Genomic DNA, 24,318 nt, shown 5'->3' with positions numbered 1-24,318 from the left:
TAGGATATACGGCACAGAAACAGGCCATTCAGCTGGCATTTATGCTGGCATTTATGCTCCACTTGAGCCTCCTCCCGTCTTTCCTCATCTAAATCTATCAGCATAACCCTCTATTCCCTTCTCCCTCATATGCTTGTCTAGCCTCCCCTTAAATACATCGATACTATTCGCTTCAACCACTCCCTGTGGTAGCGAGTTCCACATTCTCACCACTCTTTGGGTAAGAACGTTTCTTCTGAATTCCTATTGGATTTCTTGGCGATGCTCTTCCCCAAAAGTGGAAACATTCTCTCTGTATCCACTCTCTCTGTATCCACAAAATTTAAAGACCTCTATTAGTTCACCCTCAGCCTTCTTTTTTCAAGAGAAAAGAGACCCAGCCTGTTCATTTTTTTATTTTTTTGTTCATTCTTGTCAGATCAACTCCAGCGCCAAAGATCACTTTGCGCTATTTACACATGATCTTAGCCAAAAGGCCGAGAGGGGAAGCTGCACTGTTCCTGGAAACACTGCAATACCAGGTCGGTGTGTGGAGTGGACGGAGCAAGCCCCTGTTCCATCTCCCTGTTCCAAAAAACAATTTAATATTTGGTCCCCATAGGGGATATTAAACTGATAAGAACAAATACTACACTTGATCTTAGCCAAAAGGCCGAGACCCAGCCTGTTCATCCTTCACTGATATGTATACCCTCGCATTTCTGGTATCATCCTTGTAAATCTTCTCTGCACCCTCTCCAGTGCCTCTGTATCCTTTTTATAATATGGCGACCAGAACTGTACGCAGTACTCTAAGTGTGGTCTAACCAAGGTTCGATACAGATTTAGCAAAACTTCTCTCCTTTTCAATTCTATACCTCTAGAAATAACCCCTATGCTTGGTTTGCTTTTTTTACGGCCTTGCTAACCTGTATCGAAACTTTTAGTGATTTGTGTACTTGTACTCCAAGATCCCTTTGTTCCTCTACCCCACCTAGACTCGCACCCTCCAAGTAATCTGTGGAAGAAAGAATCTATGAATCTATGGCTTATGGAAGAGGGAAGGGTTAAATTCTGTTTTTGCTATGCTTAAAGAAATAATAGGACTAGAAAAATAGCCACGCTTTTTTAGCCTTGAAACTTAGAGATGCAATTAAATGACCATCTGGTATTAAAAGGGAGTCTTCTTTTTATTCTGCTTATCAGACTGTGAACAGAGAGAAACTATGCAAGGACAGATAGAGTGTGTACCTCCCGAGATGACCTTTGTACTCGCGGGACTAATGAATAAGATTCCTTTTCTATTTCTGTATTTAATTTCTGTATAAAGATAAGTGCAATTTGCTTGTACGGGAGAGTTCTGCCTTGGTACGGACTAAGCGGGCTCTCCAAGATATCTTGTTAGCTTTAGTAATAAACTTCTCTCGAAGCAAATTCTGAAAGTCTCCGCCTGAGTTAATTTAAGCTAAATTTCCTCGACAGATTCTGGCGTAGTCTGCAAGCAGCCTATGGATCTTCCTGGCAGGGGGTAAAAGATATGTTCCCCATCCCAACAGGGGAAAACGGAGACTGGAGAGTTAATGATGACTTGGTGGCAATGAGTCATTAACCCATTGGCTGAAACACCGAGGAAAGAACGCAATTATGCAAGGGGCTAAAAAGCATGGGGATATAGGGGAAGTCACCCGCTGCTTGCAGAAGGCGGAAGAATCAATGATAGACTTCGCAGGCAGATCAGCATAGGGATGCCCCGGAGGCTTAGTGGTACAGGCGCCAGCCCTTCGCCTATCAGCGGACATAGAAGAAAACCCTCTGGCAGTAGTAAAAGTAGGAGACACTTATGTGAAGTTCCTGGTGGATACCGGTGCTACTATGTCTTCTGTACCATCCTCTGTGGGATTACCTGTAAGCAGACTTTGTGCAAACTAGGAACCACAATTTATTGCACAAAGGAAGGAATGTACATGGAGCTCCCTCCAAATAATATTCATCAGTTCTTTAATGGGATTAAAGAAGAGAAAAGGGAGGATAACAAAGAAAAGGCTGCCCTCTATTGTTGGCAATTGACTGGCAACTTCTATTCCCCCTTGATACATGAAGTTATACAAAACTTAAAAGCTAAATTTGACTCTAATACTGAAGAATTGATGTATATAATTTTGACAAGCTTTGAGGCAGTTCAGCTTCACTGTACAGCCTGGTACACTCGCCAAAAAGCTGAAACTTACCAGTGTTTGGTACAATCCTTTTTAAATAGAGAAGAAATAGTAGAAGCTATGCCCCGCATTTATTTTGGACCAGAAGGATTGGGGGTAGCCATCGATTTGACACCCTTACAGCAACAGCGGTTTAGAGAAGCGAACTCGACACCCCATCTGATCTTGGCTGTAAAACCGCCAGCGAAACCTAAAGATATGGGTCCGATGATTGTAGGAATAGAAAGAGAAAAACAGCAGCACGGCTATCAACCTTGGGCAGTAATAAATTTGCAAAATGTTCAGATAGACTTTATCACCCACAACAGGGGGATTCTCCAGTGGAAAGGTAAAAATCATGCCTCCACTTTTGAAAAACAGCAACCCCTGGAACAACCAAGCCCTAAGCTGCCAATGGCATTGAATCAAGTATCTTCTGAACTTTGGGCAAAGCATAAGAATCATGTTGGGCAAGTACATTCTGCAGTACCCCATCGGATACAATTGATAAAGAACGCCGTGTTACCAAGCATTAAGCAGTACAGACTGCCTCCAGAGGCAGAAAATGGGATAGAGCCAGTCATTTCTGCATTGTTGGAACAAGGAGTTTTGGAAAAGACACAGAGCCCGTGTAACACTCCGATACTGCCCATACCAAAGGCCGAATGAATGGAGATTTGTACAAGATCTGAGAGCTATTAATAAGATAGTAGTCCCTATCACCCCTGTGGTACCGGACACCAACATTATACTATCTGCTATACCACCAACAGCAACTGTCTTTACTGTGATAGACCTGTGTTCAGCTTTTTTCTCCATCCCGTTAAATCAAGAAAGTCAGTATCTGTTTGCTTTCACCCACAAGAAGCAGCAGTACACATGGACCAGGTCGCCCCAAGGATACACCGAAAGCCCCGCAGTATATGCAGCAGCGGCAAAAAGAGACCTCGAAGACTGTTCATTATCAGACCAGTCTATACTGCTGCAGTATGCAGACGATTTGCTTGTGGCTTCTAGCCACGGATACAGGTGCATGCAAGATTCCCTGAAACTGTTACAGCACCTATGTGAAAGAGGGCACCGAGTGTCATTACAAAAGTTACAATTTTGTCAGACTCAAGTCCAGTACCTGGGTTTTCACATATCTCAAGGGCAAAGGCAGCTAGGACCAGAAAGAATTCAGACAAATCAAAGGGCCACCATACCAAAGACAAAGAAGGATATCTTGTCATTTTTGGGGATGGTTGGGTACTGTAGACAATGGATCCCCGATTATCGAGAATGGGATGCGGTCCTACGATCAGCTGCCCTAAATGATGCCCCACCCAAGGTGGAGTGGACCCCAGAGAGAGAGGAGGCATTTAAACAGTTAAAGAAAGCCATTACTAATGCTCCGGCGTTGGGACTTCCGAATTATGGTAAACCTTTTCAGATGTATGTGAATGAGAAAGAAGGATTTGCAACAGCAGTACTAACCCAAGAACATGGTGGGGGAAATAGACCAGTTGCTTATTATTCGTTTTTGCTGCCTCCAGTAGTAAGGGGAATGCCAGCATGTCTACGTGCTGTAGCTGCTACTGCGGTCATGGTGGAGAAATCGGTACCTATTGTTTTGGATCATCCATGTACTGTCATTACAGCCCATGCTGTGTTATTACTTTTGAATTCAGCTGCCACACAACACTTTACAGCGTCTCGAAGAACAGGTTATGAAGTATTACTGCTGTCACACCCTAACTATACCTTTCGACGTGCACCAGTAGTGAACCCAGCCACCTTTCTTCCTACTAAAGAAGTAGAGGATCCAGACCAGCATGATTGTCTGTTAACGGTGGAAGTAGCCACCTTACCAAGACCAGATTTGCTCACAGAGCCCATGGACAATCCTGATCTTATTCTCTATACGGATGGATCATCACATAGGCCGTCGGATGATTTGTTTTTGGCAGGCTATGCTATTGTAAATCCCCACGAAACTGTTGAAGCATTCGCCCTGCCTCCCGGAACCTCGGCTCAGGCTGCTGAATTGTTTGCCCTCACTAGAGCTTGTATAATAGCTAAAGATCATACTGCTAATATCTATACTGATTCTAGATATGCATTCGGTGTGGTCCATGATTTTGGACAACTGTGGAAAAACAGAGGCTTTATCACCTCTGGTGGAAAGCATATTAAGCACTCACAACTGGTGCTTAATCTATTAGACGCCATTCAGTTGCCAAGTAAGGTAGCCGTTATCAAATGTGCAGCTCACACAACCGGTGAGGATGAAGTATCAGTAGGAAATAGGAGGGCTGACGAAGCAGCCAAACAGGCCGCTTCGGCACAGGCAGACTGCCTTCAAGCAGTCTCAGTTTCCCCTCCACAGGTACTTGACATCCAACAACTTAAAACAGCCCAACAACAAGTTACCATGCAGGAAGGAAGAACTTGGGAAAACCAGGGTTGTTTTCTAAAAAACGACATTTGGTATCACCCTGATGGGCGAACTGTTTGCCCTAGATCTCTATTTTTGCCCCTGTCTCGCCTAGCACACGGTCAGGCTCACATGGGCAAAGGAGGGATGATACATGCTATTAATGCACAGTGGTATGCACCAGGAATAACAGTAGTCATTGAGAAAGTTGCTAGGACATGCCAAATTTGTCAACAAAATAACAGAGGTAAAACACCTGCTGGATATGATCATCTACCCCAACCAAGTATGCCCTTTGAAAATTTGCAAATTGACTTTGTCCACATGCCTCCAGTATCAGGTCTTAAGTATCAATTAGTCATAGTAGATATGTTCACAAGGTGAGTAGAAGCGTACGCCACTAGGAAAGACGATGCCCGAACAGTAGTAAATATTCTATTTAAAGAAATAGTACCAAGATATGGGATACCTATGGGAATCAACAGTGACAGGGGAACCCACTTCACCGGAAAAATAGTGCAAAACCTTGCAGAAGTGTTAGGGTTCCAGTGGAAGTTACATATACCATATCAGCCACAGTCCTCGGGAATGGTAGAAAGAGTAAATGGGATAATAAAATCTACCCTTACCAAGGTATGTCAGGAGACTGGACTGAAGTGGCCAGAAGCCTTACCATTAGTATTGTATTATAATGAGAAACCAGAAAAACCGAAACACTGATTTGACACCACATGAAGCCTTATTGGGAAGACCAATGCCTACTGGCGTAAAACCACCACTGGCAGATGAAAAAATAGCATTAATTTGGAATGATGAAAAATCATTAAAGTATGCTCAGGCCATGTGTGAAATAGCAAGAAGTCTGCATGAACAAATAAAGCAGACACAGGTGCCCCCGTCGGAAGGAAATATGCACCCTTTCAGACCTGGAGATCAAGTATTAGTAAAAACACTAAATAAAGAATCCTTTTCTCCTAGGTGGAAAGGACCGTATCATATAATTCTCACAACACGAACCGCTTTGAAGTTGGAAAAGCACCCGAACTGGGTGCATGCAACCCGCTGTAAATATTATTTCCCCGACGAATTACAGCCGAAGGAAAAGGCATTGAACCAGGATGTACTACGGTCGCCCGACTATGAAAACAGCCATCTTCTAGCTGAAGAACTATACCTGCTCTTGTATTAAATATTTGGACTTGAAAATATTGCCCAAAATTCACGGATGGATGTCAGAGCTCATTTGTGTGCCAGTTTGGGCCTTTATTATTTGGGTCACTGTTACTATTGAGGAAGCTCTGTCAAAGCAAGGCAGAGACATTCACCAATTTAGAGTCGAAATGAGTTACAAGAAGGGGCAGCTAGTGAGAATCGCAGATGAAGTCACCTCTTTGACAGTACACCACTGGTGGGATGTGTTTACCGGATGGTCCCCAAAAGCTACAGCAGTACTGAAGCTTGCTATACACCCCATAGTAATCGTAGGTGTGGTTATGCTTGTATTATTAATAATCCTTTGCGGAATGTGGATAAAATTAAAAAATGTAATTAGTCAAGTAATAGGCCTGCTCTCCGAAATAGAAAGAAAAGGTGTATGCATGAAAGGGAGGTTAAGTCGCTTAGAGGAAAAGGTTGATGAAGACGATTATCTCCAAATGCGACCCTATCCTGAAGGGTATACACCCCCTTTTTCTCAAGAAGAGAATATAGGAAATTGTGTTGATCTAAAAAATAAAAAGATCAACAAGGAGGGAATTTTGGAAGAAAGAATCTATGAATCTATGGCTTATGGAAGAGGGAAGGGTTAAATTCTGTTTTTGCTATGCTTAAAGAAATAATAGGACTAGAAAAATAGCCACGCTTTTTTAGCCTTGAAACTTAGAGATGCAATTAAATGACCATCTGGTATTAAAAGGGAGTCTTCTTTTTATTCTGCTTATCAGACTGTGAACAGAGAGAAACTATGCAAGGACAGATAGAGTGTGTACCTCCCGAGACGACCTTTGTACTCGCGGGACTAATGAATAAGATTCCTTTTCTATTTCTGTATTTAATTTCTGTATAAAGATAAGTGCAATTTGCTTGTACGGGAGAGTTCTGCCTTGGTACGGACTAAGCGGGCTCTCCAAGATATCTTGTTAGCTTTAGTAATAAACTTCTCTCGAAGCAAATTCTGAAAGTCTCCGCCTGAGTTAATTTAAGCTAAATTTCCTCGACAGATTCTGGCGTAGTCTGCAAGCAGCCTATGGATCTTCCTGGCAGGGGGTAAAAGATATGTTCCCCATCCCAACAGGGGAAAACGGAGACTGGAGAGTTAATGATGACTTGGTGGATGCCGGCAATGAGTCATTAACCCATTGGCTGAAACACCGAGGAAAGAACGCAATTATGCAAGGGGCTAAAAAGCATGGGGATATAGGGGAAGTCACCCGCTGCTTGCAGAAGGCGGAAGAATCAATGATAGACTTCGCAGGCAGATCAGCATAGGGATGCCCCGGAGGCTTAGTGGTACAGGCGCCAGCCCTTCGCCTATCAGCGGACATAGAAGAAAACCCTCTGGCAGTAGTAAAAGTAGGAGACACTTATGTGAAGTTCCTGGTGGATACCGGTGCTACTATGTCTTCTGTACCATCCTCTGTGGGATTACCTGTAAGCAGACTTTGTGCAAACTAGGAACCACAATTTATTGCACAAAGGAAGGAATGTACATGGAGCTCCCTCCAAATAATATTCATCAGTTCTTTAATGGGATTAAAGAAGAGAAAAGGGAGGATAACAAAGAAAAGGCTGCCCTCTATTGTTGGCAATTGACTGGCAACTTCTATTCCCCCTTGATACATGAAGTTATACAAAACTTAAAAGCTAAATTTGACTCTAATACTGAAGAATTGATGTATATAATTTTGACAAGCTTTGAGGCAGTTCAGCTTCACTGTACAGCCTGGTACACTCGCCAAAAAGCTGAAACTTACCAGTGTTTGGTACAATCCTTTTTAAATAGAGAAGAAATAGTAGAAGCTATGCCCCGCATTTATTTTGGACCAGAAGGATTGGGGGCAGCCATCGATTTGACACCCTTACAGCAACAGCGGTTTAGAGAAGCGAACTCGACACCCCATCTGACCTTGGCTGTAAAACCGCCAGCGAAACCTAAAGATATGGGTCCGATGATTGTAGGAATAGAAAGAGAAAAACAGCAGCACGGCTATCAACCTTGGGCAGTAATAAATTTGCAAAATGTTCAGATAGACTTTATCACCCACAACAGGGGGATTCTCCAGTGGAAAGGTAAAAATCATGCCTCCACTTTTGAAAAACAGCAACCCCCGGAACAACCAAGCCCTAAGCTGCCAATGGCATTGAATCAAGTATCTTCTGAACTTTGGGCAAAGCATAAGAATCATGTTGGGCAAGTACATTCTGCAGTACCCCATCGGATACAATTGATAAAGAACGCCGTGTTACCAAGCATTAAGCAGTACAGACTGCCTCCAGAGGCAGAAAATGGGATAGAGCCAGTCATTTCTGCATTGTTGGAACAAGGAGTTTTGGAAAAGACACAGAGCCCGTGTAACACTCCGATACTGCCCATACCAAAGGCCGAATGAATGGAGATTTGTACAAGATCTGAGAGCTATTAATAAGATAGTAGTCCCTATCACCCCTGTGGTACCGGACACCAACATTATACTATCTGCTATACCACCAACAGCAACTGTCTTTACTGTGATAGACCTGTGTTCAGCTTTTTTCTCTATCCCGTTAAATCAAGAAAGTCAGTATCTGTTTGCTTTCACCCACAAGAAGCAGCAGTACACATGGACCAGGTCGCCCCAAGGATACACCGAAAGCCCCGCAGTATATGCAGCAGCGGTAAAAAGAGACCTCGAAGACTGTTCATTATCAGACCAGTCTATACTGCTGCAGTATGCAGACGATTTGCTTGTGGCTTCTAGCCACGGATACAGGTGCATGCAAGATTCCCTGAAACTGTTACAGCACCTATGTGAAAGAGGGCACCGAGTGTCATTACAAAAGTTACAATTTTGTCAGACTCAAGTCCAGTACCTGGGTTTTCACATATCTCAAGGGCAAAGGCAGCTAGGACCAGAAAGAATTCAGACAAATCAAAGGGCCACCATACCAAAGACAAAGAAGGATATCTTGTCATTTTTGGGGATGGTTGGGTACTGTAGACAATGGATCCCCGATTATCGAGAATGGGATGCGGTCCTACGATCAGCTGCCCTAAATGATGCCCCACCCAAGGTGGAGTGGACCCCAGAGAGAGAGGAGGCATTTAAACAGTTAAAGAAAGCCATTACTAATGCTCCGGCGTTGGGACTTCCGAATTATGGTAAACCTTTTCAGATGTATGTGAATGAGAAAGAAGGATTTGCAACAGCAGTACTAACCCAAGAACATGGTGGGGGAAATAGACCAGTTGCTTATTATTCGTTTTTGCTGCCTCCAGTAGTAAGGGGAATGCCAGCATGTCTACGTGCTGTAGCTGCTACTGCGGTCATGGTGGAGAAATCGGTACCTATTGTTTTGGATCATCCATGTACTGTCATTACAGCCCATGCTGTGTTATTACTTTTGAATTCAGCTGCCACACAACACTTTACAGCGTCTCGAAGAACAGGTTATGAAGTATTACCGCTGTCACACCCTAACTATACCTTTCGACGTGCACCAGTAGTGAACCCAGCCACCTTTCTTCCTACTAAAGAAGTAGAGGATCCAGACCAGCATGATTGTCTGTTAACGGTGGAAGTAGCCACCTTACCAAGACCAGATTTGCTCACAGAGCCCATGGACAATCCTGATCTTATTCTCTATACGGATGGATCATCACATAGGCCGTCGGATGATTTGTTTTTGGCAGGCTATGCTATTGTAAATCCCCACGAAACTGTTGAAGCATTCGCCCTGCCTCCCGGAACCTCGGCTCAGGCTGCTGAATTGTTTGCCCTCACTAGAGCTTGTATAATAGCTAAAGATCATACTGCTAATATCTATACTGATTCTAGATATGCATTCGGTGTGGTCCATGATTTTGGACAACTGTGGAAAAACAGAGGCTTTATCACCTCTAGTGGAAAGCATATTAAGCACTCACAACTGGTGCTTAATCTATTAGACGCCATTCAGTTGCCAAGTAAGGTAGCCGTTATCAAATGTGCAGCTCACACAACCGGTGAGGATGAAGTATCAGTAGGAAATAGGAGGGCTGACGAAGCAGCCAAACAGGCCGCTTCGGCACAGGCAGACTGCCTTCAAGCAGTCTCAGTTTCCCCTCCACAGGTACTTGACATCCAACAACTTAAAACAGCCCAACAACAAGTTACCATGCAGGAAGGAAGAACTTGGGAAAACCAGGGTTGTTTTCTAAAAAACGACATTTGGTATCACCCTGATGGGCGAACTGTTTGCCCTAGATCTCTATTTTTGCCCCTGTCTCGCCTAGCACACGGTCAGGCTCACATGGGCAAAGGAGGGATGATACATGCTATTAATGCACAGTGGTATGCACCAGGAATAACAGTAGTCATTGAGAAAGTTGCTAGGACATGCCAAATTTGTCAACAAAATAACAGAGGTAAAACACCTGCTGGATATGATCATCTACCCCAACCAAGTATGCCCTTTGAAAATTTGCAAATTGACTTTGTCCACATGCCTCCAGTATCAGGTCTTAAGTATCAATTAGTCATAGTAGATATGTTCACAAGGTGAGTAGAAGCGTACGCCACTAGGAAAGACGATGCCCGAACAGTAGTAAATATTCTATTTAAAGAAATAGTACCAAGATATGGGATACCTATGGGAATCAACAGTGACAGGGGAACCCACTTCACCGGAAAAATAGTGCAAAACCTTGCAGAAGTGTTAGGGTTCCAGTGGAAGTTACATATACCATATCAGCCACAGTCCTCGGGAATGGTAGAAAGAGTAAATGGGATAATAAAATCTACCCTTACCAAGGTATGTCAGGAGACTGGACTGAAGTGGCCAGAAGCCTTACCATTAGTATTGTATTATAATGAGAAACCAGAAAAACTGAAACACTGATTTGACACCACATGAAGCCTTATTGGGAAGACCAATGCCTACTGGCGTAAAACCACCACTGGCAGATGAAAAAATAGCATTAATTTGGAATGATGAAAAATCATTAAAGTATGCTCAGGCCATGTGTGAAATAGCAAGAAGTCTGCATGAACAAATAAAGCAGACACAGGTGCCCCCGTCGGAAGGAAATATGCACCCTTTCAGACCTGGAGATCAAGTATTAGTAAAAACACTAAATAAAGAATCCTTTTCTCCTAGGTGGAAAGGACCGTATCATATAATTCTCACAACACGAACCGCTTTGAAGTTGGAAAAGCACCCGAACTGGGTGCATGCAACCCGCTGTAAATATTATTTCCCCGATGAATTACAGCCGAAGGAAAAGGCATTGAACCAGGATGTACTACGGTCGCCCGACTATGAAAACAGCCATCTTCTAGCTGAAGAACTATACCTGCTCTTGTATTAAATATTTGGACTTGAAAATATTGCCCAAAATTCACGGATGGATGTCAGAGCTCATTTGTGTGCCAGTTTGGGCCTTTATTATTTGGGTCACTGTTACTATTGAGGAAGCTCTGTCAAAGCAAGGCAGAGACATTCACCAATTTAGAGTCGAAATGAGTTACAAGAAGGGGCAGCTAGTGAGAATCGCAGATGAAGTCACCTCTTTGACAGTACACCACTGGTGGGATGTGTTTACCGGATGGTCCCCAAAAGCTACAGCAGTACTGAAGCTTGCTATACACCCCATAGTAATCGTAGGTGTGGTTATGCTTGTATTATTAATAATCCTTTGCGGAATGTGGATAAAATTAAAAAATGTAATTAGTCAAGTAATAGGCCTGCTCTCCGAAATAGAAAGAAAAGGTGTATGCATGAAAGGGAGGTTAAGTCGCTTAGAGGAAAAGGTTGATGAAGACGATTATCTCCAAATGCGACCCTATCCTGAAGGGTATACACCCCCTTTTTCTCAAGAAGAGAATATAGGAAATTGTGTTGATCTAAAAAATAAAAAGATCAACAAGGAGGGAATTGTGGAAGAAAGAATCTATGAATCTATGGCTTATGGAAGAGGGAAGGGTTAAATTCTGTTTTTGCTATGCTTAAAGAAATAATAGGACTAGAAAAATAGCCACGCTTTTTTAGCCTTGAAACTTAGAGATGCAATTAAATGACCATCTGGTATTAAAAGGGAGTCTTCTTTTTATTCTGCTTATCAGACTGTGAACAGAGAGAAACTATGCAAGGACAGATAGAGTGTGTACCTCCCGAGACGACCTTTGTACTCGCGGGACTAATGAATAAGATTCCTTTTCTATTTCTGTATTTAATTTCTGTATAAAGATAAGTGCAATTTGCTTGTACGGGAGAGTTCTGCCTTGGTACGGACTAAGCGGGCTCTCCAAGATATCTTGTTAGCTTTAGTAATAAACTTCTCTCGAAGCAAATTCTGAAAGTCTCCGCCTGAGTTAATTTAAGCTAAATTTCCTCGACAGATTCTGGCGTAGTCTGCAAGCAGCCTATGGATCTTCCTGGCAGGGGGTAAAAGATATGTTCCCCATCCCAACAGGGGAAAACGGAGACTGGAGAGTTAATGATGACTTGGTGGATGCCGGCAATGAGTCATTAACCCATTGGCTGAAACACCGAGGAAAGAACGCAATTATGCAAGGGGCTAAAAAGCATGGGGATATAGGGGAAGTCACCCGCTGCTTGCAGAAGGCGGAAGAATCAATGATAGACTTCGCAGGCAGATCAGCATAGGGATGCCCCGGAGGCTTAGTGGTACAGGCGCCAGCCCTTCGCCTATCAGCGGACATAGAAGAAAACCCTCTGGCAGTAGTAAAAGTAGGAGACACTTATGTGAAGTTCCTGGTGGATACCGGTGCTACTATGTCTTCTGTACCATCCTCTGTGGGATTACCTGTAAGCAGACTTTGTGCAAACTAGGAACCACAATTTATTGCACAAAGGAAGGAATGTACATGGAGCTCCCTCCAAATAATATTCATCAGTTCTTTAATGGGATTAAAGAAGAGAAAAGGGAGGATAACAAAGAAAAGGCTGCCCTCTATTGTTGGCAATTGACTGGCAACTTCTATTCCCCCTTGATACATGAAGTTATACAAAACTTAAAAGCTAAATTTGACTCTAATACTGAAGAATTGATGTATATAATTTTGACAAGCTTTGAGGCAGTTCAGCTTCACTGTACAGCCTGGTACACTCGCCAAAAAGCTGAAACTTACCAGTGTTTGGTACAATCCTTTTTAAATAGAGAAGAAATAGTAGAAGCTATGCCCCGCATTTATTTTGGACCAGAAGGATTGGGGGTAGCCATCGATTTGACACCCTTACAGCAACAGCGGTTTAGAGAAGCGAACTCGACACCCCATCTGACCTTGGCTGTAAAACCGCCAGCGAAACCTAAAGATATGGGTCCGATGATTGTAGGAATAGAAAGAGAAAAACAGCAGCACGGCTATCAACCTTGGGCAGTAATAAATTTGCAAAATGTTCAGATAGACTTTATCACCCACAACAGGGGGATTCTCCAGTGGAAAGGTAAAAATCATGCCTCCACTTTTGAAAAACAGCAACCCCCGGAACAACCAAGCCCTAAGCTGCCAATGGCATTGAATCAAGTATCTTCTGAACTTTGGGCAAAGCATAAGAATCATGTTGGGCAAGTACATTCTGCAGTACCCCATCGGATACAATTGATAAAGAACGCCGTGTTACCAAGCATTAAGCAGTACAGACTGCCTCCAGAGGCAGAAAATGGGATAGAGCCAGTCATTTCTGCATTGTTGGAACAAGGAGTTTTGGAAAAGACACAGAGCCCGTGTAACACTCCGATACTGCCCATACCAAAGGCCGAATGAATGGAGATTTGTACAAGATCTGAGAGCTATTAATAAGATAGTAGTCCCTATCACCCCTGTGGTACCGGACACCAACATTATACTATCTGCTATACCACCAACAGCAACTGTCTTTACTGTGATAGACCTGTGTTCAGCTTTTTTCTCTATCCCGTTAAATCAAGAAAGTCAGTATCTGTTTGCTTTCACCCACAAGAAGCAGCAGTACACATGGACCAGGTTGCCCCAAGAATACACCGAAAGCCCCGCAGTATATGCAGCAGCGGTAAAAAGAGACCTCGAAGACTGTTCATTATCAGACCAGTCTATACTGCTGCAGTATGCAGACGATTTGCTTGTGGCTTCTAGCCACGGATACAGGTGCATGCAAGATTCCCTGAAACTGTTACAGCACCTATGTGAAAGAGGGCACCGAGTGTCATTACAAAAGTTACAATTTTGTCAGACTCAAGTCCAGTACCTGGGTTTTCACATATCTCAAGGGCAAAGGCAGCTAGGACCAGAAAGAATTCAGACAAATCAAAGGGCCACCATACCAAAGACAAAGAAGGATATCTTGTCATTTTTGGGGATGGTTGGGTACTGTAGACAATGGATCCCCGATTATCGAGAATGGGATGCGGTCCTACGATCAGCTGCCCTAAATGATGCCCCACCCAAGGTGGAGTGGACCCCAGAGAGAGAGGAGGCATTTAAACAGTTAAAGAAAGCCATTACTAATGCTCCGGCGTTGGGACTTCCGAATTATGGTAAACCTTTTCAGATGTATGTGAATGAGAAAGAAGGATTTGCAACAGCAGTACTAACCCAAGAACATGGTGGGGGAAATAGACCAGTTGCTTATTATTCGTTTTTGCTGCCTCCAGTAGTAAGGGGAATGCCAGCATGTCTACGTGCTGTAGCTGCTACTGCGGTCATGGTGGAGAAATCGGTACCTATTGTTTTGGATCATCCATGTACTGTCATTACAGCCCATGCTGTGTTATTACTTTTGAATTCAGCTGCCACACAACACTTTACAGCGTCTCGAAGAACAGGTTATGAAGTATTACTGCTGTCACACCCTAACTATACCTTTCGACGTGCACCAGTAGTGAACCCAGCCACCTTTCTTCCTACTAAAGAAGTAGAGGATCCAGACCAGCATGATTGTCTGTTAACGGTGGAAGTAGCCACCTTACCAAGACCAGATTTGCTCACAGAGCCCATGGACAATCCTGATCTTATTCTCTATACGGATGGATCATCACATAGGCCGTCGGATGATTTGTTTTTGGCAGGCTATGCTATTGTAAATCCCCACGAAACTGTTGAAGCATTCGCCCTGCCTCCCGGAACCTCGGCTCAGGCTGCTGAATTGTTTGCCCTCACTAGAGCTTGTATAATAGCTAAAGATCATACTGCTAATATCTATATTGATTCTAGATATGCATTCGGTGTGGTCCATGATTTTGGACAACTGTGGAAAAACAGAGGCTTTATCACCTCTGGTGGAAAGCATATTAAGCACTCACAACTGGTGCTTAATCTATTAGACGCCATTCAGTTGCCAAGTAAGGTAGCCGTTATCAAATGTGCAGCTCACACAACCGGTGAGGATGAAGTATCAGTAGGAAATAGGAGGGCTGACGAAGCAGCCAAACAGGCCGCTTCGGCACAGGCAGACTGCCTTCAAGCAGTCTCAGTTTCCCCTCCACAGGTACTTGACATCCAACAACTTAAAACAGCCCAACAACAAGTTACCATGCAGGAAGGAAGAACTTGGGAAAACCAGGGTTGTTTTCTAAAAAACGACATTTGGTATCACCCTGATGGGCGAACTGTTTGCCCTAGATCTCTATTTTTGCCCCTGTCTCGCCTAGCACACGGTCAGGCTCACATGGGCAAAGGAGGGATGATACATGCTATTAATGCACAGTGGTATGCACCAGGAATAACAGTAGTCATTGAGAAAGTTGCTAGGACATGCCAAATTTGTCAACAAAATAACAGAGGTAAAACACCTGCTGGATATGATCATCTACCCCAACCAAGTATGCCCTTTGAAAATTTGCAAATTGACTTTGTCCACATGCCTCCAGTATCAGGTCTTAAGTATCAATTAGTCATAGTAGATATGTTCACAAGGTGAGTAGAAGCGTACGCCACTAGGAAAGACGATGCCCGAACAGTAGTAAATATTCTATTTAAAGAAATAGTACCAAGATATGGGATACCTATGGGAATCAACAGTGACAGGGGAACCCACTTCACCGGAAAAATAGTGCAAAACCTTGCAGAAGTGTTAGGGTTCCAGTGGAAGTTACATATACCATATCAGCCACAGTCCTCGGGAATGGTAGAAAGAGTAAATGGGATAATAAAATCTACCCTTACCAAGGTATGTCAGGAGACTGGACTGAAGTGGCCAGAAGCCTTACCATTAGTATTGTATTATAATGAGAAACCAGAAAAACCGAAACACTGATTTGACACCACATGAAGCCTTATTGGGAAGACCAATGCCTACTGGCGTAAAACCACCACTGGCAGATGAAAAAATAGCATTAATTTGGAATGATGAAAAATCATTAAAGTATGCTCAGGCCATGTGTGAAATAGCAAGAAGTCTGCATGAACAAATAAAGCAGACACAGGTGCCCCCGTCGGAAGGAAATATGCACCCTTTCAGACCTGGAGATCAAGTATTAGTAAAAACACTAAATAAAGAATCCTTTTCTCCTAGGTGGAAAGGACCGTATCATATAATTCTCACAACACGAACCGCTTTGAAGTTGGAAAAGCACCCGAACTGGGTGCATGCAACCCGCTGTAAATATTATTTCCCCGACGAATTACAGCCGAAGGAAAAGGCATTGAACCAGGATGTACTACGGTCGCCCGACTATGAAAACAGCCATCTTCTAGCTGAAGAACTATACCTGCTCTTGTATTAAATATTTGGACTTGAAAATATTGCCCAAAATTCACGGATGGATGTCAGAGCTCATTTGTGTGCCAGTTTGGGCCTTTATTATTTGGGTCACTGTTACTATTGAGGAAGCTCTGTCAAAGCAAGGCAGAGACATTCACCAATTTAGAGTCGAAATGAGTTACAAGAAGGGGCAGCTAGTGAGAATCGCAGATGAAGTCACCTCTTTGACAGTACACCACTGGTGGGATGTGTTTACCGGATGGTCCCCAAAAGCTACAGCAGTACTGAAGCTTGCTATACACCCCATAGTAATCGTAGGTGTGGTTATGCTTGTATTATTAATAATCCTTTGCGGAATGTGGATAAAATTAAAAAATGTAATTAGTCAAGTAATAGGCCTGCTCTCCGAAATAGAAAGAAAAGGTGTATGCATGAAAGGGAGGTTAAGTCGCTTAGAGGAAAAGGTTGATGAAGACGATTATCTCCAAATGCGACCCTATCCTGAAGGGTATACACCCCCTTTTTCTCAAGAAGAGAATATAGGAAATTGTGTTGATCTAAAAAATAAAAAGATCAACAAGGAGGGAATTGTGGAAGAAAGAATCTATGAATCTATGGCTTATGGAAGAGGGAAGGGTTAAATTCTGTTTTTGCTATGCTTAAAGAAATAATAGGACTAGAAAAATAGCCACGCTTTTTTAGCCTTGAAACTTAGAGATGCAATTAAATGACCATCTGGTATTAAAAGGGAGTCTTCTTTTTATTCTGCTTATCAGACTGTGAACAGAGAGAAACTATGCAAGGACAGATAGAGTGTGTACCTCCCGAGACGACCTTTGTACTCGCGGGACTAATGAATAAGATTCCTTTTCTATTTCTGTATTTAATTTCTGTATAAAGATAAGTGCAATTTGCTTGTACGGGAGAGTTCTGCCTTGGTACGGACTAAGCGGGCTCTCCAAGATATCTTGTTAGCTTTAGTAATAAACTTCTCTCGAAGCAAATTCTGAAAGTCTCCGCCTGAGTTAATTTAAGCTAAATTTCCTCGACAGATTCTGGCGTAGTCTGCAAGCAGCCTATGGATCTTCCTGGCAGGGGGTAAAAGATATGTTCCCCATCCCAACAGGGGAAAACGGAGACTGGAGAGTTAATGATGACTTGGTGGATGCCGGCAATGAGTCATTAACCCATTGGCTGAAACACCGAGGAAAGAACGCAATTATGCAAGGGGCTAAAAAGCATGGGGATATAGGGGAAGTCACCCGCTGCTTGCAGAAGGCGGAAGAATCAATGATAGACTTCGCAGGCAGATCAGCATAGGGATGCCCCGGAGGCTTAGTGGTACAGGCGCCAGCCCTTCGCCTATCAGCGGACATAGAAGAAAACCCTCTGGCAGTAGTAAAAGTAGGAGACACTTATGTGAAGTTCCTGGTGGATACCGGTGCTACTATGTCTTCTGTACCATCCTCTGTGGGATTACCTGTAAGCAGACTTTGTGCAAACTAGGAACCACAATTTATTGCACAAAGGAAGGAATGTACATGGAGCTCCCTCCAAATAATATTCATCAGTTCTTTAATGGGATTAAAGAAGAGAAAAGGGAGGATAACAAAGAAAAGGCTGCCCTCTATTGTTGGCAATTGACTGGCAACTTCTATTCCCCCTTGATACATGAAGTTATACAAAACTTAAAAGCTAAATTTGACTCTAATACTGAAGAATTGATGTATATAATTTTGACAAGCTTTGAGGCAGTTCAGCTTCACTGTACAGCCTGGTACACTCGCCAAAAAGCTGAAACTTACCAGTGTTTGGTACAATCCTTTTTAAATAGAGAAGAAATAGTAGAAGCTATGCCCCGCATTTATTTTGGACCAGAAGGATTGGGGGTAGCCATCGATTTGACACCCTTACAGCAACAGCGGTTTAGAGAAGCGAACTCGACACCCCATCTGACCTTGGCTGTAAAACCGCCAGCGAAACCTAAAGATATGGGTCCGATGATTGTAGGAATAGAAAGAGAAAAACAGCAGCACGGCTATCAACCTTGGGCAGTAATAAATTTGCAAAATGTTCAGATAGACTTTATCACCCACAACAGGGGGATTCTCCAGTGGAAAGGTAAAAATCATGCCTCCACTTTTGAAAAACAGCAACCCCCGGAACAACCAAGCCCTAAGCTGCCAATGGCATTGAATCAAGTATCTTCTGAACTTTGGGCAAAGCATAAGAATCATGTTGGGCAAGTACATTCTGCAGTACCCCATCGGATACAATTGATAAAGAACGCCGTGTTACCAAGCATTAAGCAGTACAGACTGCCTCCAGAGGCAGAAAATGGGATAGAGCCAGTCATTTCTGCATTGTTGGAACAAGGAGTTTTGGAAAAGACACAGAGCCCGTGTAACACTCCGATACTGCCCATACCAAAGGCCGAATGAATGGAGATTTGTACAAGATCTGAGAGCTATTAATAAGATAGTAGTCCCTATCACCCCTGTGGTACCGGACACCAACATTATACTATCTGCTATACCACCAACAGCAACTGTCTTTACTGTGATAGACCTGTGTTCAGCTTTTTTCTCCATCCCGTTAAATCAAGAAAGTCAGTATCTGTTTGCTTTCACCCACAAGAAGCAGCAGTACACATGGACCAGGTCGCCCCAAGGATACACCGAAAGCCCCGCAGTATATGCAGCAGCGGCAAAAAGAGACCTCGAAGACTGTTCATTATCAGACCAGTCTATACTGCTGCAGTATGCAGACGATTTGCTTGTGGCTTCTAGCCACGGATACAGGTGCATGCAAGATTCCCTGAAACTGTTACAGCACCTATGTGAAAGAGGGCACCGAGTGTCATTACAAAAGTTACAATTTTGTCAGACTCAAGTCCAGTACCTGGGTTTTCACATATCTCAAGGGCAAAGGCAGCTAGGACCAGAAAGAATTCAGACAAATCAAAGGGCCACCATACCAAAGACAAAGAAGGATATCTTGTCATTTTTGGGGATGGTTGGGTACTGTAGACAATGGATCCCCGATTATCGAGAATGGGATGCGGTCCTACGATCAGCTGCCCTAAATGATGCCCCACCCAAGGTGGAGTGGACCCCAGAGAGAGAGGAGGCATTTAAACAGTTAAAGAAAGCCATTACTAATGCTCCGGCGTTGGGACTTCCGAATTATGGTAAACCTTTTCAGATGTATGTGAATGAGAAAGAAGGATTTGCAACAGCAGTACTAACCCAAGAACATGGTGGGGGAAATAGACCAGTTGCTTATTATTCGTTTTTGCTGCCTCCAGTAGTAAGGGGAATGCCAGCATGTCTACGTGCTGTAGCTGCTACTGCGGTCATGGTGGAGAAATCGGTACCTATTGTTTTGGATCATCCATGTACTGTCATTACAGCCCATGCTGTGTTATTACTTTTGAATTCAGCTGCCACACAACACTTTACAGCGTCTCGAAGAACAGGTTATGAAGTATTACTGCTGTCACACCCTAACTATACCTTTCGACGTGCACCAGTAGTGAACCCAGCCACCTTTCTTCCTACTAAAGAAGTAGAGGATCCAGACCAGCATGATTGTCTGTTAACGGTGGAAGTAGCCACCTTACCAAGACCAGATTTGCTCACAGAGCCCATGGACAATCCTGATCTTATTCTCTATACGGATGGATCATCACATAGGCCGTCGGATGATTTGTTTTTGGCAGGCTATGCTATTGTAAATCCCCACGAAACTGTTGAAGCATTCGCCCTGCCTCCCGGAACCTCGGCTCAGGCTGCTGAATTGTTTGCCCTCACTAGAGCTTGTATAATAGCTAAAGATCATACTGCTAATATCTATACTGATTCTAGATATGCATTCGGTGTGGTCCATGATTTTGGACAACTGTGGAAAAACAGAGGCTTTATCACCTCTGGTGGAAAGCATATTAAGCACTCACAACTGGTGCTTAATCTATTAGACGCCATTCAGTTGCCAAGTAAGGTAGCCGTTATCAAATGTGCAGCTCACACAACCGGTGAGGATGAAGTATCAGTAGGAAATAGGAGGGCTGACGAAGCAGCCAAACAGGCCGCTTCGGCACAGGCAGACTGCCTTCAAGCAGTCTCAGTTTCCCCTCCACAGGTACTTGACATCCAACAACTTAAAACAGCCCAACAACAAGTTACCATGCAGGAAGGAAGAACTTGGGAAAACCAGGGTTGTTTTCTAAAAAACGACATTTGGTATCACCCTGATGGGCGAACTGTTTGCCCTAGATCTCTATTTTTGCCCCTGTCTCGCCTAGCACACGGTCAGGCTCACATGGGCAAAGGAGGGATGATACATGCTATTAATGCACAGTGGTATGCACCAGGAATAACAGTAGTCATTGAGAAAGTTGCTAGGACATGCCAAATTTGTCAACAAAATAACAGAGGTAAAACACCTGCTGGATATGATCATCTACCCCAACCAAGTATGCCCTTTGAAAATTTGCAAATTGACTTTGTCCACATGCCTCCAGTATCAGGTCTTAAGTATCAATTAGTCATAGTAGATATGTTCACAAGGTGAGTAGAAGCGTACGCCACTAGGAAAGACGATGCCCGAACAGTAGTAAATATTCTATTTAAAGAAATAGTACCAAGATATGGGATACCTATGGGAATCAACAGTGACAGGGGAACCCACTTCACCGGAAAAATAGTGCAAAACCTTGCAGAAGTGTTAGGGTTCCAGTGGAAGTTACATATACCATATCAGCCACAGTCCTCGGGAATGGTAGAAAGAGTAAATGGGATAATAAAATCTACCCTTACCAAGGTATGTCAGGAGACTGGACTGAAGTGGCCAGAAGCCTTACCATTAGTATTGTATTATAATGAGAAACCAGAAAAACCGAAACACTGATTTGACACCACATGAAGCCTTATTGGGAAGACCAATGCCTACTGGCGTAAAACCACCACTGGCAGATGAAAAAATAGCATTAATTTGGAATGATGAAAAATCATTAAAGTATGCTCAGGCCATGTGTGAAATAGCAAGAAGTCTGCATGAACAAATAAAGCAGACACAGGTGCCCCCGTCGGAAGGAAATATGCACCCTTTCAGACCTGGAGATCAAGTATTAGTAAAAACACTAAATAAAGAATCCTTTTCTCCTAGGTGGAAAGGACCGTATCATATAATTCTCACAACACGAACCGCTTTGAAGTTGGAAAAGCACCCGAACTGGGTGCATGCAACCCGCTGTAAATATTATTTCCCCGACGAATTACAGCCGAAGGAAAAGGCATTGAACCAGGATGTACTACGGTCGCCCGACTATGAAAACAGCCATCTTCTAGCTGAAGAACTATACCTGCTCTTGTATTAAATATTTGGACTTGAAAATATTGCCCAAAATTCACGGATGGATGTCAGAGCTCATTTGTGTGCCAGTTTGGGCCTTTATTATTTGGGTCACTGTTACTATTGAGGAAGCTCTGTCAAAGCAAGGCAGAGACATTCACCAATTTAGAGTCGAAATGAGTTACAAGAAGGGGCAGCTAGTGAGAATCGCAGATGAAGTCACCTCTTTGACAGTACACCACTGGTGGGATGTGTTTACCGGATGGTCCCCAAAAGCTACAGCAGTACTGAAGCTTGCTATACACCCCATAGTAATCGTAGGTGTGGTTATGCTTGTATTATTAATAATCCTTTGCGGAATGTGGATAAAATTAAAAAATGTAATTAGTCAAGTAATAGGCCTGCTCTCCGAAATAGAAAGAAAAGGTGTATGCATGAAAGGGAGGTTAAGTCGCTTAGAGGAAAAGGTTGATGAAGACGATTATCTCCAAATGCGACCCTATCCTGAAGGGTATACACCCCCTTTTTCTCAAGAAGAGAATATAGGAAATTGTGTTGATCTAAAAAATAAAAAGATCAACAAGGAGGGAATTTTGGAAGAAAGAATCTATGAATCTATGGCTTATGGAAGAGGGAAGGGTTAAATTCTGTTTTTGCTATGCTTAAAGAAATAATAGGACTAGAAAAATAGCCACGCTTTTTTAGCCTTGAAACTTAGAGATGCAATTAAATGACCATCTGGTATTAAAAGGGAGTCTTCTTTTTATTCTGCTTATCAGACTGTGAACAGAGAGAAACTATGCAAGGACAGATAGAGTGTGTACCTCCCGAGACGACCTTTGTACTCGCGGGACTAATGAATAAGATTCCTTTTCTATTTCTGTATTTAATTTCTGTATAAAGATAAGTGCAATTTGCTTGTACGGGAGAGTTCTGCCTTGGTACGGACTAAGCGGGCTCTCCAAGATATCTTGTTAGCTTTAGTAATAAACTTCTCTCGAAGCAAATTCTGAAAGTCTCCGCCTGAGTTAATTTAAGCTAAATTTCCTCGACAGATTCTGGCGTAGTCTGCAAGCAGCCTATGGATCTTCCTGGCAGGGGGTAAAAGATATGTTCCCCATCCCAACAGGGGAAAACGGAGACTGGAGAGTTAATGATGACTTGGTGGATGCCGGCAATGAGTCATTAACCCATTGGCTGAAACACCGAGGAAAGAACGCAATTATGCAAGGGGCTAAAAAGCATGGGGATATAGGGGAAGTCACCCGCTGCTTGCAGAAGGCGGAAGAATCAATGATAGACTTCGCAGGCAGATCAGCATAGGGATGCCCCGGAGGCTTAGTGGTACAGGCGCCAGCCCTTCGCCTATCAGCGGACATAGAAGAAAACCCTCTGGCAGTAGTAAAAGTAGGAGACACTTATGTGAAGTTCCTGGTGGATACCGGTGCTACTATGTCTTCTGTACCATCCTCTGTGGGATTACCTGTAAGCAGACTTTGTGCAAACTAGGAACCACAATTTATTGCACAAAGGAAGGAATGTACATGGAGCTCCCTCCAAATAATATTCATCAGTTCTTTAATGGGATTAAAGAAGAGAAAAGGGAGGATAACAAAGAAAAGGCTGCCCTCTATTGTTGGCAATTGACTGGCAACTTCTATTCCCCCTTGATACATGAAGTTATACAAAACTTAAAAGCTAAATTTGACTCTAATACTGAAGAATTGATGTATATAATTTTGACAAGCTTTGAGGCAGTTCAGCTTCACTGTACAGCCTGGTACACTCGCCAAAAAGCTGAAACTTACCAGTGTTTGGTACAATCCTTTTTAAATAGAGAAGAAATAGTAGAAGCTATGCCCCGCATTTATTTTGGACCAGAAGGATTGGGGGTAGCCATCGATTTGACACCCTTACAGCAACAGCGGTTTAGAGAAGCGAACTCGACACCCCATCTGACCTTGGCTGTAAAACCGCCAGCGAAACCTAAAGATATGGGTCCGATGATTGTAGGAATAGAAAGAGAAAAACAGCAGCACGGCTATCAACCTTGGGCAGTAATAAATTTGCAAAATGTTCAGATAGACTTTATCACCCACAACAGGGGGATTCTCCAGTGGAAAGGTAAAAATCATGCCTCCACTTTTGAAAAACAGCAACCCCCGGAACAACCAAGCCCTAAGCTGCCAATGGCATTGAATCAAGTATCTTCTGAACTTTGGGCAAAGCATAAGAATCATGTTGGGCAAGTACATTCTGCAGTACCCCATCGGATACAATTGATAAAGAACGCCGTGTTACCAAGCATTAAGCAGTACAGACTGCCTCCAGAGGCAGAAAATGGGATAGAGCCAGTCATTTCTGCATTGTTGGAACAAGGAGTTTTGGAAAAGACACAGAGCCCGTGTAACACTCCGATACTGCCCATACCAAAGGCCGAATGAATGGAGATTTGTACAAGATCTGAGAGCTATTAATAAGATAGTAGTCCCTATCACC

General features: G+C 43.2%; 1 pseudogene; it reads right to left on the bottom strand.

Moving 5' to 3' along the window:
* Positions 1–484: 484 nt before the first annotated feature.
* LOC139260469 (U2 spliceosomal RNA) lies at positions 485–664 on the bottom strand (annotated as a pseudogene).
* Positions 665–24,318: the final 23,654 nt, after the last annotated feature.

The sequence above is a fragment of the Pristiophorus japonicus genome, chromosome 3 (assembly GCF_044704955.1).
Source record: "Pristiophorus japonicus isolate sPriJap1 chromosome 3, sPriJap1.hap1, whole genome shotgun sequence".
Lineage (NCBI taxonomy): Eukaryota > Metazoa > Chordata > Chondrichthyes > Pristiophoridae > Pristiophorus > Pristiophorus japonicus.
This window is presented reverse-complemented; position numbering and strand designations above follow the sequence as displayed.